The sequence below is a fragment of the Ambystoma mexicanum genome, chromosome 3p (assembly GCF_040938575.1).
Source record: "Ambystoma mexicanum isolate Mex_15411 chromosome 3p, UKY_AmexF1_1, whole genome shotgun sequence".
NCBI lineage: Eukaryota > Metazoa > Chordata > Amphibia > Caudata > Ambystomatidae > Ambystoma > Ambystoma mexicanum.
Window position 1 is genome coordinate 843,341,424 of NC_090925.1, and position 13,635 is coordinate 843,355,058.

A 13,635-nucleotide genomic window follows, 5' to 3' on the forward strand; every position below is an offset into this window, starting at 1 on the left:
TCAAAAAGAATTGGTCAATCTTGACCTTAGACCCAATGATGAAAAGACTCTTCTCAGAACCTCCACTCTTTGCCTATTCCAAGAGCAAATCAATGAGGGAACATCTCATAAAAGCAGATTTGTCGGCAGAAAAACGAACCCAGGAAACCTACAAAGGTACAACCCCATGCCACAATTGCAACAACTGCAATAACTTAATAACGGGCAACACCATCTCTCACCCTCATAAAGGTTACAAAATCAATCTGTATCATTCTTCGACCTGTGATTCAAAAAATGTAATTTATAGCTTAAGATGTCCATGTGGAATTTATTACGTAGGCATGACAATGAGGAAGGCGAAAATAAGGTGGTCCGAACACAAGTCAAACATCAGGACAGGAGCAATAAAATCACCAGTTACTCAACATTTCAAAAAAGAAAGACACAATATCTCTCAGATAAGATTCATTATTCTGGAACAGATAAAAATATCAAGAAGGGGAGGAAATTTAAACAAAATTCTTCTGCAAAGAGAAACATATTGGATCGACAAATTGAACTCTATGCAACCCAATGGGATGAACGCAGATTGGGATTTAAGTTGCTTTCTATAAAAGTGCACAGAAACACCAGCTGGACAGCAAGAATCTAAACAGCACCCCGCGCATAGAATTGTATTTGTACATGCTCGGGCTGGTACAAAGCAAGTACATATGAAACAAATTAAACAAATAATTTTTTGAGTGTTTCTTAATGAGCCATGTAATATTTAAAACAATAAAGATCATGGTTAGTAACATCCCAAGACTTCTGTAGCGACGACCTAGAAGCAACCACCACACGACAGGGATTCAAATCACAGTTATTGAAACTATTCCAAGATGGTGGCCATGCAATCATGGGAAACTAGCCATTTGAAAGCTTGGTAGAAAGCAAGAAGGGACTACACCTAGGGAGTCCAAAGGAACACAATCAAGGCAACCATGGAGCTACCGCAAGGAGATACACATGCTGTGAATTGGACAGGAGAGTGAGAACAAAGGGAAGGAGAAAACCAGGATACCGAGCGACACGAGACAGCAACACGAGCGGCTCGCGGCAGTGCTGAGCTGATGACAACGAGCTTGCACGCACGGCAAGCCAAAAGAAAGTAGCCGGCAGCGGTCTGCACAGTCAGGTGAGACAACTGAGACACGGTATGAAAGGAAAGCATGGAAAAAAGCTGAATTAGGGTTGGGTGACTGGGGCACAGCGCTATGATGTAGCAACTGTTCCCAGCACCAAACCCACTTACAAACACTCAAAATCCATGTAGAAAAACAAAGTCATATTCATTTTTTACAGATTGGGCATAATACTCAAGACAAACATAAGAGAGGATGAATAAACAATACTGGAATGAAATTCACAAGTATTAAGAGACTGACAGATGGGAGAGATCCAGAGTATTACAGGTACATTGGTCAATTTAGTCAAAAGGAATTGTGAAGGTATATGTAACATGAACTGAGGGTCTAAATAGAAATATATATTTAATTTTCAGATACATCAGATTGAAGTATAGAATTTGGTCGCACCTGATGAAGGGCTAAGAGAGAGCCCGAAACACGTTGTGCATCAACGGAAAGATAAGAGACTATTTGATCAATAGCCCCTTGATTTCATTTGAGAATTTTGGACTTTAAACTGTAAAGAACAGCAAGAAAAGAGTGTTAAAGAGACATTAGAAACATTTTCAGACTGAAAAAGCTGTGAAAACACGTATATATTGTTTGGTTTATTGAATTTTTAAACACAAGACTGCATGTAACACTTTGTTGTAAAATGGGAATTTTTTGAAATATTAACAAAATTGAATAGAGACATTACCCAGACATTCTTGGGTCATTGTTTTTGGTCAAGAATAAAATGTGAAAGTAAACATTACACTAAGTTCATGTGTTTTGCATGTTCATGCCTTAAAGTGTGCACAGAGTATGATCATTTTTGCTGAAGTGATCTTTCAAACCATTGTTTATCCGATTCTGTAGCCCAGAATCAAACTCTGTTTAGCACCTAAGTTTGTATTTAATTCTAACAAGTAAGCATTTGAATTTACGTTAAGGTTCATGGTATTAAGGAGTGCTCCTCCACACCCAAATTGATCATTGGGTACAGCACTCACCCTTGGCTGACTGAAGAAGGAGCTGCTGTTCCCGGGAAGTTACTCCTGCTTTCGTCTCCTTCCAGACAATGGAGTTGCTGCCCCCACAAGCACTCAGAGATGGCTTCGAGACACTGCACTGCCGGAGCATTGTGAAGGGCGGTAGAGAAGCGCACCGTCACAATGTGTGCTGCGGTTCTCCCCGCACTTACGCACAGTGGTCTAAGTGTACGAAAAAAAAGTAGTGGAACTATGTTCCCTGCTGGCCTGCCCCCGTTCCCCACAAACACCATCGCTGCACCCCCTCAGACACAATCCAGAGCCACTTTTTTACGTGACGTCTAAAGCTCGAGTATGGAAAATTAGCTCTCAGTGCAGAGGGGAGGGCATTCCATGCGCAAGCAGCTTTTACAGGGTTCTTGCTCATCCTCGTCGCCAATCTGTTCTGATTACTTAACGGATGCAAAGACACCAGCTAAGGAGAACACGTCTTCTTTATCGATATCAACTCTACCCTCTGCGCAGGCAGCACGTGACATGGAAGTGCCAAGCATTAATCCCAGGCTGTTATCCTCAGGAGCCGGCACCACCAACCAGGCAGGCCTTGCCATCTCGCTCCCATTAACTCTAACCGTCCCTAATGGAATGCTTGTGCCTGAACTACTGCAGCGCTCTACAATGTCATACTAATATGCACAGGTAGGAGCCAAATACTTTGCCTTGTTCATAAACTCCCTCGGCCGCTTAGATAATTCTGGCATGGATTTATTTTTGAAGCAGACATTTTCATAAGATAAGCAGGTATTATTTGAATTTTTATGGAAAGTAAGGTTTCAAGGTGTGCTTGTGTGGGCCAAATTGGGCCTGGCTAGGCAGGGCTGCATACAGGCTCGGACTGGCCTATAGGGCAATAGGCCTATGGCCGAACAAAAAACACAAAATGCTGGTGTGGGCCAGTTTTTGGGGTTAAAGTGGGCCACTTTTTTGGCCAATGTGGGGCAGTTTGATGAGTTACTTCACCATGCGGCTAATAGTTTTGACCAGTTTTGCCAAATAAATATTCTTTAAAATGCACAATTTGCACCGCATTTTATCCCCAAAAAACCTTGGATACTATTCAAACAGTGTCACAAAAGGAAAGTATTGCCATTTGCAACTGTGGGCCACTTTTTCATTGGTGCCTGAGACCATTTTATGGCCCAGTCCGACCCTGGCTGCATACTTGATCTGTACGGGAAAATCGAAATAAAGACACTGGCACCAGGGTGTTTTAGAAAATAAAATACTCTGTTTAGTGCAATGAGGGGCAGGATGGAATGTTGAAGGAGAAGGCGGAAAAAAACAGCACAGGCATGGGCTGGTTAGGGGAGAAGGGATTCTAAGAAAAACCGTTGGGCAAGGACAGTTGGAAAATGGAGGCAAAGGAAGCAATAGCTAGTGGTGGCTTACTGGGGATGTGTGGCCTCGAGTGGGCCAGCAGGGTAAAAAAGACTATATTCACCAACCCACTTATTGGAGTGGGGTTTGACCCGATCGTTATGAGGGAAGGGTTAGGCACGTAAAATAAGAAATGCAGTTTATGTTTTTTTATGAATAAAGAGGGATCCCTTAAAAATCCACCTTGTTGTATGTGTCCCATTTGATTAAGGTAAGGACACAGGGCGTAGCCTGTCTCCTGTTTAGCATCAACTTTAGTCGTGGGTTGCAGAGTGCCCTTTCCTTTCAAGCTGTTCTGGTGGGTGGGGGCAGGGTCGGACTGGGACAAGAAATAGGCCCGGACACCCAAAAGAAAAGTACCCCCCCCTTGCCTCAAAAAAAGTAGCCCACCTCTCGCCTCAAAAAAGTGGCCCTCAAACCATCATCCCTGAATCGCGTCAATTCACGACTTTACAGAAAATGCTACTTATGGAGGGTTCATGTGTCTGTTACAGTACAACACAACTCATAAAATAACATAACTTCGCATACAAGAATGGATCACCATGTGTATCATTAATATCTGTGTGCATACATCCATATTGTCAAATTACTGTGAATGAAAGCAGACATCCAAGGCCAAATGATAAGATGTTATTGTATAGCACTTAGGCTTAAGCTCTGTTTATATAGAACAAATATTGTATAGCACTTAGGCTTAAGGTCTGTTTATATAGAACAAATATTCATACAATATCACCCAACCTGTGTTGGTACTCATTTATCGACCTCAGAAGGATGAAAGGCTGAGATGGCCTTGCTGGGATTCGAACCTGCAACCTGCAGATCACACACACATTGCAGCAGTGAGCGCTGAATCCACTGAGCTATCATATTGGCTATAGCAAATTTAGCAATTATTCTGCAGTGGATACCATTAAACGGCTGAGATTTAACAGCAGACCAGTTAAGTTCATCGCAGGTCTGGTGCAAATTTGTCTCCATGTCATGTCTGCGTGCATCTACTTTTCAGGCTTCAGAGGTTGGCAAAATAGGGAAAGCAGCGCACTCTCAGAACATCCCATACTCTGAGCACTCGTTACCTAATACATGCAAACATCCTGAACAGCATACCAGGGAGATGGGAAAGATACACACATTACAACAAAGCATTCATTGTGGCACAATGAAGTCAAGGGACACTTGATGTGCTATGGTCAAATTTCTCTCCATTGTACAGAAGCTTTTAGGCACAAGGATTTTGTCAAGTGACCAAGGACACCGAGATGGAATGTCTTGTGATGATCGTAACAGAGACAACGGCAGAAAAAACATGTTATTACTGCAACTTGTGAAAAGCAAAATACATAGTCCGAAATGCATGCTTATTCTACTCTGTGTGTTGGAACTTGCTTTTTAATATCATATAGTTATAAAGTTGGAGTTTGTTTCCACATGTTGTTTTGTGAAACAGTTAAGAAATCATAATTGATGCACAATTATTGCAGTTACATACATGAAGGGCGAGAACTCAGATCATGTTCCATGATGGAAACGCCCTTTACCATGGGATAGCGAGACCCAGACAGTTCCCTACATGGCATGCAGGCGAGGGAAATACCGGCACTCTTCAAGAATGAAATACTATCCGCCCCCAACCATCTGGAGAGGAAAGGTGCTTCTCTCTCTGAACCTGAGCGTTTAACTCGGGATGGCAAACGGCACAAGTTCCCAGTACTGAGAAGCAGACAGCTGCATTAGAACAGTTCTCTTGGACTTTCGAGGTGGGGCATTGCATGCATGGTGCACTCCTAGTGGACACACAGTGAGCCCTTCGGGAAGTCCCCTGCTGAGACCCAGGTGCCGTCGGCACATGTTTTGTATCTTGAGGGCCCTGAGCCCCTGTGGTTTGGGACTGAGTCGGGAGGGGCCTCTGTCACGGCTGCTGTCTACTTGCACCGTGACCCCATCTACTCTGGGTCTGTACCGTTTGGGCCTCCGAGACCCTGTGGTTCTGGGTCTAGTAGGACCCTTACCACATCTGCACACCCCGGTTCTCTAACGAGTTTGATCTGTTCGCGGTGGCACCCTGAGCACATCTCCTGTGGGTCTGATGGTGGAACTGCAAGTGCCTGAAGTTCTGCCTAGTGGTACCCCAACCCCCACCATGCCACAGTGGCACTCTGAGCCCTCACACTCTGGCTTGATTCAGTACCTGGAGGAATCCGAGCCCACCCCCAGTGCCTGCTTACCTGAGCCACCAGTTGTGGTCGTAAGGAAAGAAGCTGTTGGGGTCATCGCAGCCGTACTTGTTGTCACGGAAGCCACAGCAGTACACGGCCCCAGCCTCGCTGTCTGTGGGAGCCCGGGGGCAGATGAAGGCGCCCACTAGGACATTCTCTGTATTGGTATAACTCGTGCACTTGGTGCGGCTCATGGTGCCCGGCAGGGCTCTGCCGGGGGCGTGCAGGGGCTGTAGTCAGCAGGTGAAAACAAATGCGTGCCCGGCCCTCCAGACCTGTGCAGAGGGCGCTGAGCACAAGCAGAGGAGCCCAGGACATGGTGCAGGGTCCACAATGAATCGCAACAAAAGGAGCGGCTCCTGGCCCAGGAGCCTCTTCTTTTGTTGTGATTCATTGCATTTGCAACTGGCGCCAAGCCGTCGCCAGATGGGCCCAGGGCACTGCCAGGCCAGCACGCCTACGTGATGCATTCATCAAAGAAAGGTAACACTTGCATGATACCTTTTCTTTAAGGAATGCATCCACTGTGCGTCGTGAGGCTCGAGCCGGCTGTTGAGCGGGCTGCAGCGTGCAGCCCGGGGGCAAGCCAGCCAGCCCTGAGCACACTGGCCCACATATAGTAGACCGTCCCCCAGGGCCTTGGATCGGCCCGGCCACATGCCAAATGGTCGACGGCCAGTACGACCCTGGGTGGGGGTGGTTTGTTCCCAAAGGGACTGCCCCTGTCCTGGGATGAGGGAGGTGCACACCCTTGCCCAAGGCCAGGACCAGAAAACAGGGGCTACTTTTGTCCAGTTTTAAAATTATGCAAAATCCAAGTTCTGAAACCTATTTTTGACTAAGTGAAAGTATTCTGCTGTGATCGAACAATGCATTAGGTTTCAAAGTCCTATACATCTCCACAGATGGCTGAGGATAGCTCTGTGGCAACACGTGGCTCTTGGAAGCAAGACCAAATGAGCAACACAGGTTCAAATCCCAGGATGCGCACTGACACCAATCTCGGGAATAAGCGTGTTATAAATAACCTGCACTTGCACGATCCGAATGTACAAGGCCTAGTAGGATCGACCTCCCCCTGTATTGTTCCACCTTGGGACACCTGTGTATAGACGCATAATAAATGACCAATGAAATAAATCGATTTGACTTCAAAACTTAATACATTTTTAAATCACATCATAATATTTTCAGGTAGTCCCAGGAAAGTTTTCACAATTTGGTATTTGAGTGTAGCCATGAAGTCCATCCTCCTAATAAGCTGATCCATGTTCACAGCACCTGTCCAGCAAGTGTCATTATTATCCATTAGGCCTGATTACTTCATACAAACAGAAGTTTATACTTTTGTAACGATAACCCCCACTTTGCCCGGCTAGACAGGGCTGGTAATGGCACACCAGCCCGAGACTAAGATAGGTGGTTATTTGGCATTTTTCTCCTTTTTATGGGAAAGCGGCCATAGCTACTCACACATGCTAAATGCCCATAAAAAGAAATGTCAAACAATCGAGCACAACACGCCTGAGAGCCAAGAACGAAGAAGCAATGGCTTATGATTGGGAAGAGGAGGTAAGCGGGGTCGAGGGGTGCCGATAGGACGCAGTTTGGCGAGGTGGAGAGCCCCCCAGGAAACAGAAAAGATGCCAGACCTGGGGGAGAGGCAGAGCAGTTTCAAAGCAATGTGGTTCCCATGTCAAACAACAAGAATGTGCCCCCGCATGCGTTTGCAGCACACTCCCACGATGCAAACTTTGACTCCGCCCTGCAAGCACTAACAAAATGCTCAAGATCAGTGTGCCTCTTTTGCCTCAGGGTCAACCATGGCAGCAGGCAGAGCCTTCACAGGGTTCCATGTGTTAATGTACTCGCAAAAAATGTCGGCATGCAAAAATGGCGCTGTTCTTTTGCTGCGACGTTATCATTAGGAACATGCAGGGATGTTATCATTAGGAACATGCAGGGATGCTGTTTCCCGGCGACTATATGTATGGCAGCATTATATAATGTGGACAATATTACCTGATACCCTTCACAGCTGCAGGTCCAAAGATCTGGGTGCTGGCAAAAGCACGTGTGCCTCTGCGTGCCAGAACACCCTGCTCCGTGGTCTTCCCAAGCCCGGCACAGGACTGCGGGAGCACTACATAACACAGAGACACAGCCCAGCAGCCTGGTCCCTGAAAACACCAGAAGTGGCTGAGGCGTTCAGGTACTGCGGCATATTGAAATAGGGGCGGCAGGGAGGTGTTAAAAAATGCATCCAGGGGCTGATGTGAAAGCCAACTCCTCTATAGAGGAAAGGCCTGGGACGAGGAATAGGAGCACGTGAAGGCAATGGATCATGGTATCGGTTTTTTCAATATATATTTTCACAAGTGGACCTCTTTGGTTTTCCCCCAAGTGTACAAGCAAACTGTAAAGTAGCTTAGTTATATTACAGCTGTTTAGAGAAGAGCCTGGCTAGGCACAATCGTTGCCCCTTCCTTCATCCTACCAGGGCCACATAAACTAACATTCACTGCTCATCAAAACTGCAGAGCTCTGAGGCTTCCAGCGGCCATGCATGAGTAGGAGGGCCAGTCCTGTTTTTGCTTTGCAAATTAGAGGGGGGTCTGGGAAACTCTACCAGCATGAACACAGCCCATTGACTTGTTCTTGGGTGGATGGCCCCTGGGAGAGTCTCAACCAAGTCTTTCGCTCACTGTTCTTTTCACAGAGAAGAAATGTCCGCGTATATCAGTCTTTGTCCTGTCCAGGAACAGGCCAGCACTGAAATGCTAGGCAATTCTCCTCTGAACAAGAGTTGCTTTGAATTCAGGCACTTATAGGTTTTTCCGTTAGAAATTAAGGAAAACTACAAGTCCCAGAATGCAAAGGAAATAAGCAGGCCTGCATGGCCTTCTCACTCTTGGGCAGGGACATCTTGTGAGCTCAGCTGCGCGTTTCTGTGGGGCTGTCAGACAGTGCACGTGATGCGCGAGGCAGTGCCCTGGGTCAGGCGCCTGCTCCCGACACTAACGGGTCAGTGCCCACATGGGTGCTACTGGCAGTGCATTTCACAGCGATGGGACCCCAAAGGGAAGGTGATTGTGAAACACATCTCACCCCGGTTGAAGGGTCAGAAATCCCTCATGCGTCGTGCATCGGGTGCTTTTGTTTTCTGAGCATTTCAAAGCGCTTCCTATTTCCGAATGAAGGGTGCATGTTGCAATGAGCAGAAATGCCCCTTTTACCCGCCCCCACCCCCTGCTTAGCACAATTATAATTGGGGGAATTACATGAATGTGTGAATTGAAGATGTAAATAGGACACGTTTTTCTGGTGAAATGAACCAGGCCTGCAGAGTTCAAGTAGAGGCGTGCATAGTGTGCTATTGCTCATATTACAAATACGTTTTTGCAATTTTAAAGAGATTATATTTAATGTGATGTCACTATTTTATATTTTTCAGGGCGGGTGATGTAGTACTTACTACCTTAGTACCTCTCTCTTCTCCCTTCTTTACTTCACTCCCTCTTTTGCTCCTTCTCCTCCCTCCTTTTCTTTTCCTCTCTCGCTCTCCCAATCACCACACAATCTCCTTGCTTCTCCTCTCGATCTTCACTCTACTCTCCTCCCTACTCTTTGCTCTTCGATCTCTCTCCTATCTCCTCCCTTCTCGCCTCTTTCCTGACCTCTCATCTCCTCCCTCCTCTCCCCTCTCTACTCGTCACTCTCCTCCCACTCCCACAGGCGCTCCCCTTTCTCTCATTCACTTATGCTCCCACTGTACCATAAACATGGTCCAGAAGGAACACTCCATCACAGCATCACTACTGCGTTCTAGTACAACTCCCTCTCACAACCAAGACCTCACCTTCAAGAATTTCCAGTGCAATTTTCTCAATGCTCCTCCCCACTGTCCTTCCTCCTCCTGGTTTCTTGGTCAGCCTCCATTCCACCTGAAGTCGCCCCAACACTGGACACTCCTTGTGTTTCTTGCAGGGTTTTATACCCCTGACCTTCCGTGTCCTTACCTTCCCCCTCCCATTGGTCTGCATGTTTACCTGCCTTTCTGGGACCAACAGGCCTTACTCTTTTCTCCGGCTTTGTGCCACAGCATTGGGAAACTTTAAAACCCTCTATTACGCTTGATTCAGTCTCTCTGGTGCAGATTTCAGTGGTTGTGCTCCACTCGCCTAGATGCTGTGTGTCTTTCTTTGATGATGTAATGGTTTGCTGGACCTGTGCTGGTGTTTCTAATTTGTTTGTGAAGCTGTCAGTTTCACACGGCAGAGCATGACTCTCCTCTAATGAAAGTTCTTCTTGGACAGGTAGTCCTGAAATGACATAAATAGAATTCTGACCAGAATAGGGTTTGGCAAGCATTGGGTGATTGCCAATGTACCTTCCACTTGTAACAAGGCTCATATAGGGGAGGAGCAGATTTGGGACCCCCGAACTACCCCCCACAAACCCCGCTTCGGGGACAGGATTGGTTCGGGTGAGAACCCTAGCAGGCCACCTGCCCCAGGTTCAGAGGGGTCCCTACTCCCTGTGACAGAGTCAAGACCAGGACCCTGTCACATAAAATCATTTTTCTTCTGAGTCCCCACTTCCTCTATCTATCTATCTATCTATCTATCTATCTATCTATCTATCTATCTATCTATCTATCTATCTATCTATCTATCTATCTATCTATCTATCTATCTATCTATCTATCTATCTATCTATCTATCTATCGTGGAGTACCTCAAAAGAAAACCCATGTTGGCCTGCTCGGACCCAGCCAGGTGTTCTACAGAAAATGAATAGGGCTGGAGAGTGAGGAACCATTGTAGAATTATGGGTTTGGTGTCTTTGTGTCTAGCCATCCACACCAAAGGGGCGTGGTCTGTGAATAACTTGAATTAGCAATTGGTTGAATAATACCTTAGATTTTGAATAGCATATCCCACAGTTAGACATTCCAGTTTAACTATGGATCATTTCTTTCATGTGGGAAGAATGTCCTACTGATAAATATGATTGTTTTTTCTTCACCAATCTGGAACTGCGATAGAACTGCTGCCAAGCCTAAAAGGGGTGCTTTCCTTTGCAGCCGGAAATCTAAGGAGAAATCTGGTATTGTTTATATCAGGCTCTGTCAGATTTGAGCCTTCCATTTTTTAAGATTATTTGTGCCTTTTAGTCCCAATAGACGGGAATGAACTGCATTGTTTGGAGCTTGTCTGTTAGGGGTGCCACTAATGAAGAAAGGCTGGGATGAATCGTCTGTAGTATCCTACCAGCCCAAGGAAGGCCTGAATATCTTCCCTAGTTCTTGAAGATGGAACATTCTAGATGGCTTCAACCTCACTCTGATGGGGCAGTAGCAGACCATCACCCACCTGGAAACTAAGATATTTCACTCACATCTGAGCCAAAGGACACTTAGATGGATTGAATGTGAGATTAGCTTCAGCGAAACAGTCACAGATGATACCAAGGTGTTTTAGGTGGTCGGTCCATGTCCTGCAATAGATGACTATATCATCGAGCTATGCCCCCAGTGAACAGTAAACTAGAATTCGGTCCATCAACCTTTGAAAGGAGGCTGGTCTCCGTGTAGGCTAAAGGGTAGGACCGTGAATTAAAAGAGACCCTCTAGAGTGGAGAAGACGGTCTTCTTCTTCGTAGCTTTCACCAGCTATACGTAGCTGGTGAAAGCTACGTATATTCAAATAGACCTAAAGACACATTACACACCTGCAACCTGCCATGGGGGGATTTTCTATCTGCACATCCAATCTAAACCCAAAACAAATTGGCAGTATTTCTGTGAGCGTTCACGGCCTATGTGGATTACTATATTTATTGGGGAGGAAAAGTATGCCAGTGGTACAAACATCACTACTCTGCAAATTGCCGTTTATTCACATATTGAAGAATCTGTAATGACACCTTTTTTTTAAACACTTATTTCCAGCTGGTCTTTTTTCTCATACTCATGGCAGTTCAGTCGCCACTCTAGGCCATCATTACACATTTTGGATATTAACAGGATCCTCACTCAAACAGAAAATGAGCAGCATGTGGTCGACTGCAGAGAGATTCTTGGCTTCACAGTTTGAATGCAGATACTCAACCGGAAATTGAGGGCAGGTCGATTTGCAAACTCAAAAGACCTCTCCGGTTTCCTTCTCACTGATAACTGGGTGTCTGCTCATTAGGAGAGCAGCAGGTGGACAACCTTTGCATTTCAATGGCTGTGGCGGCCATTTTCAGCTCTTGCGGTTTACCCTTGTCTTTGGGGCAGAAGATAATTAAAGAAAACCCTGCGTGAACTTTTTTCCCTGATTCTTCTGCTCAGGAAAGTGAGGTGGGTAAGTCTTCGTCTATCCCAGCCAACTCAGGAAAGTGGGTACATAAGAGCCCACCCCCCCTATACTTTCTGGTTCCAACGTCCTACTTCAATGTCATTTGAGAAAGTCACAAAGGAACTATATGAACCTAAAATAGAGGGTCTTCTGATACGGATTTAATGAATATGCTGAATTCAAATCAAATCTTCAGTAGTGGGGTGCACACTGGCTGATCTATTCACTAACACACTGCCGCTGGAGGGAATCCTCAAAGTCATGGTTTTAGTAACGCTGTGACGATTTAATAAAACAGGTATTGGCAAAGCCAATTTGCAAAGCCAGACCTATTGGTTTTGTAGTTGCTTGTAATCTATGGTGTTGCACTGTATTCAGCTCCTACTGGGGACACAGACTCCTCCTCCATGTGGTCCCCCCTATATTGCTGCGATAAGTATTGCTGAAACTACTGCTGTTGAAAGGGGTTTTGGTGGGGAAATCGGCTGGGGGTATAACGTTAATGAGAAAAAAACATATTATATTATTTTGATTAAAGCCTTAAAAGAAGTATAAAAGGTCCAACAAAGATCCATGAAAGCAAGAAGCAAAACACCTTTCATTGCCCCCTGCTTGTCTATAAACAAATCTTAAAACATATTTTTCAAGCAATGCCACTGCTGTAAAGTTGATTTATAGCTATAAATTATGCCTGACTCCATGATTTATCATAGATCAGCAAAGGAGCTTAGTCAACAGGAATGTGTTTATCTTTCAATGATTTGATTTGACTTGAGTTAATTTGGGCGTTTATACAGCGTGTATGATGGACTTAACCGTATAAAGGTGCAGATGATTTAGCAAAACTAAATTCCTGGTGGTTAATACTTCTAGACTTCAATCCAGAGGCGTTGCTTGGGGTCTCTGAGGGGGCCATAGCCCCAGATATTTTGGATGAAGCCCCCGGATAGAAGCCCAGGGGCTATAACCAAAAGGCTAGCTAGCCGCCAGTCCCGACATTAGCATAGCCCCTGATCTTTTCCAGACCTAGCAACACCCCTGCGTCAATCTGTATTGAAGTCCCTCGATTTCACATTTAAAGAGATGAGTTTTAAGGGATTTACAAAACTGAATAAAGGTTTCCGATACTCTCATTTCCTTCGGGAGGCTATTCCTCAATCCCGGACCATACATTGAAAATCTTCTACCCCCCCTACAAACACGGGGATTGTCAGAAGCAATTGATCTCCTGAGCGTAGAGTTCTCATGGGTTGGTATCTGCTGATTTTTTCTGCTAAGTAAGAATGGGCGAGGCCATTCAGGCACTTATATCTCAAGCAAGCGACCTTGAAGTCGATTCTATCCCCCACAGCCAGCCAATGAACGGAACGCTGAAATGCTGAGATGGGGGGGACTTCCCCACTCGTCAAACCAGTCTATTCCGCTCTTTCCTAATCGTTCTTTCTGAACATGCTCTTAGGAGTCTTGTTAGCAATATATTAAACATGAATACATAAATTGTGGGTTA

The 13,635-nt window shown here is 45.5% G+C and overlaps 1 protein-coding gene across 2 annotated transcripts in view; it reads left to right on the forward strand.

The window, feature by feature from the left end:
- TRIM72 (tripartite motif containing 72) overlaps positions 1-13,635 on the forward strand; it is a 105,697-nt gene that overhangs the window by 86,682 nt on the left and 5,380 nt on the right. The window lies entirely within an intron of this gene.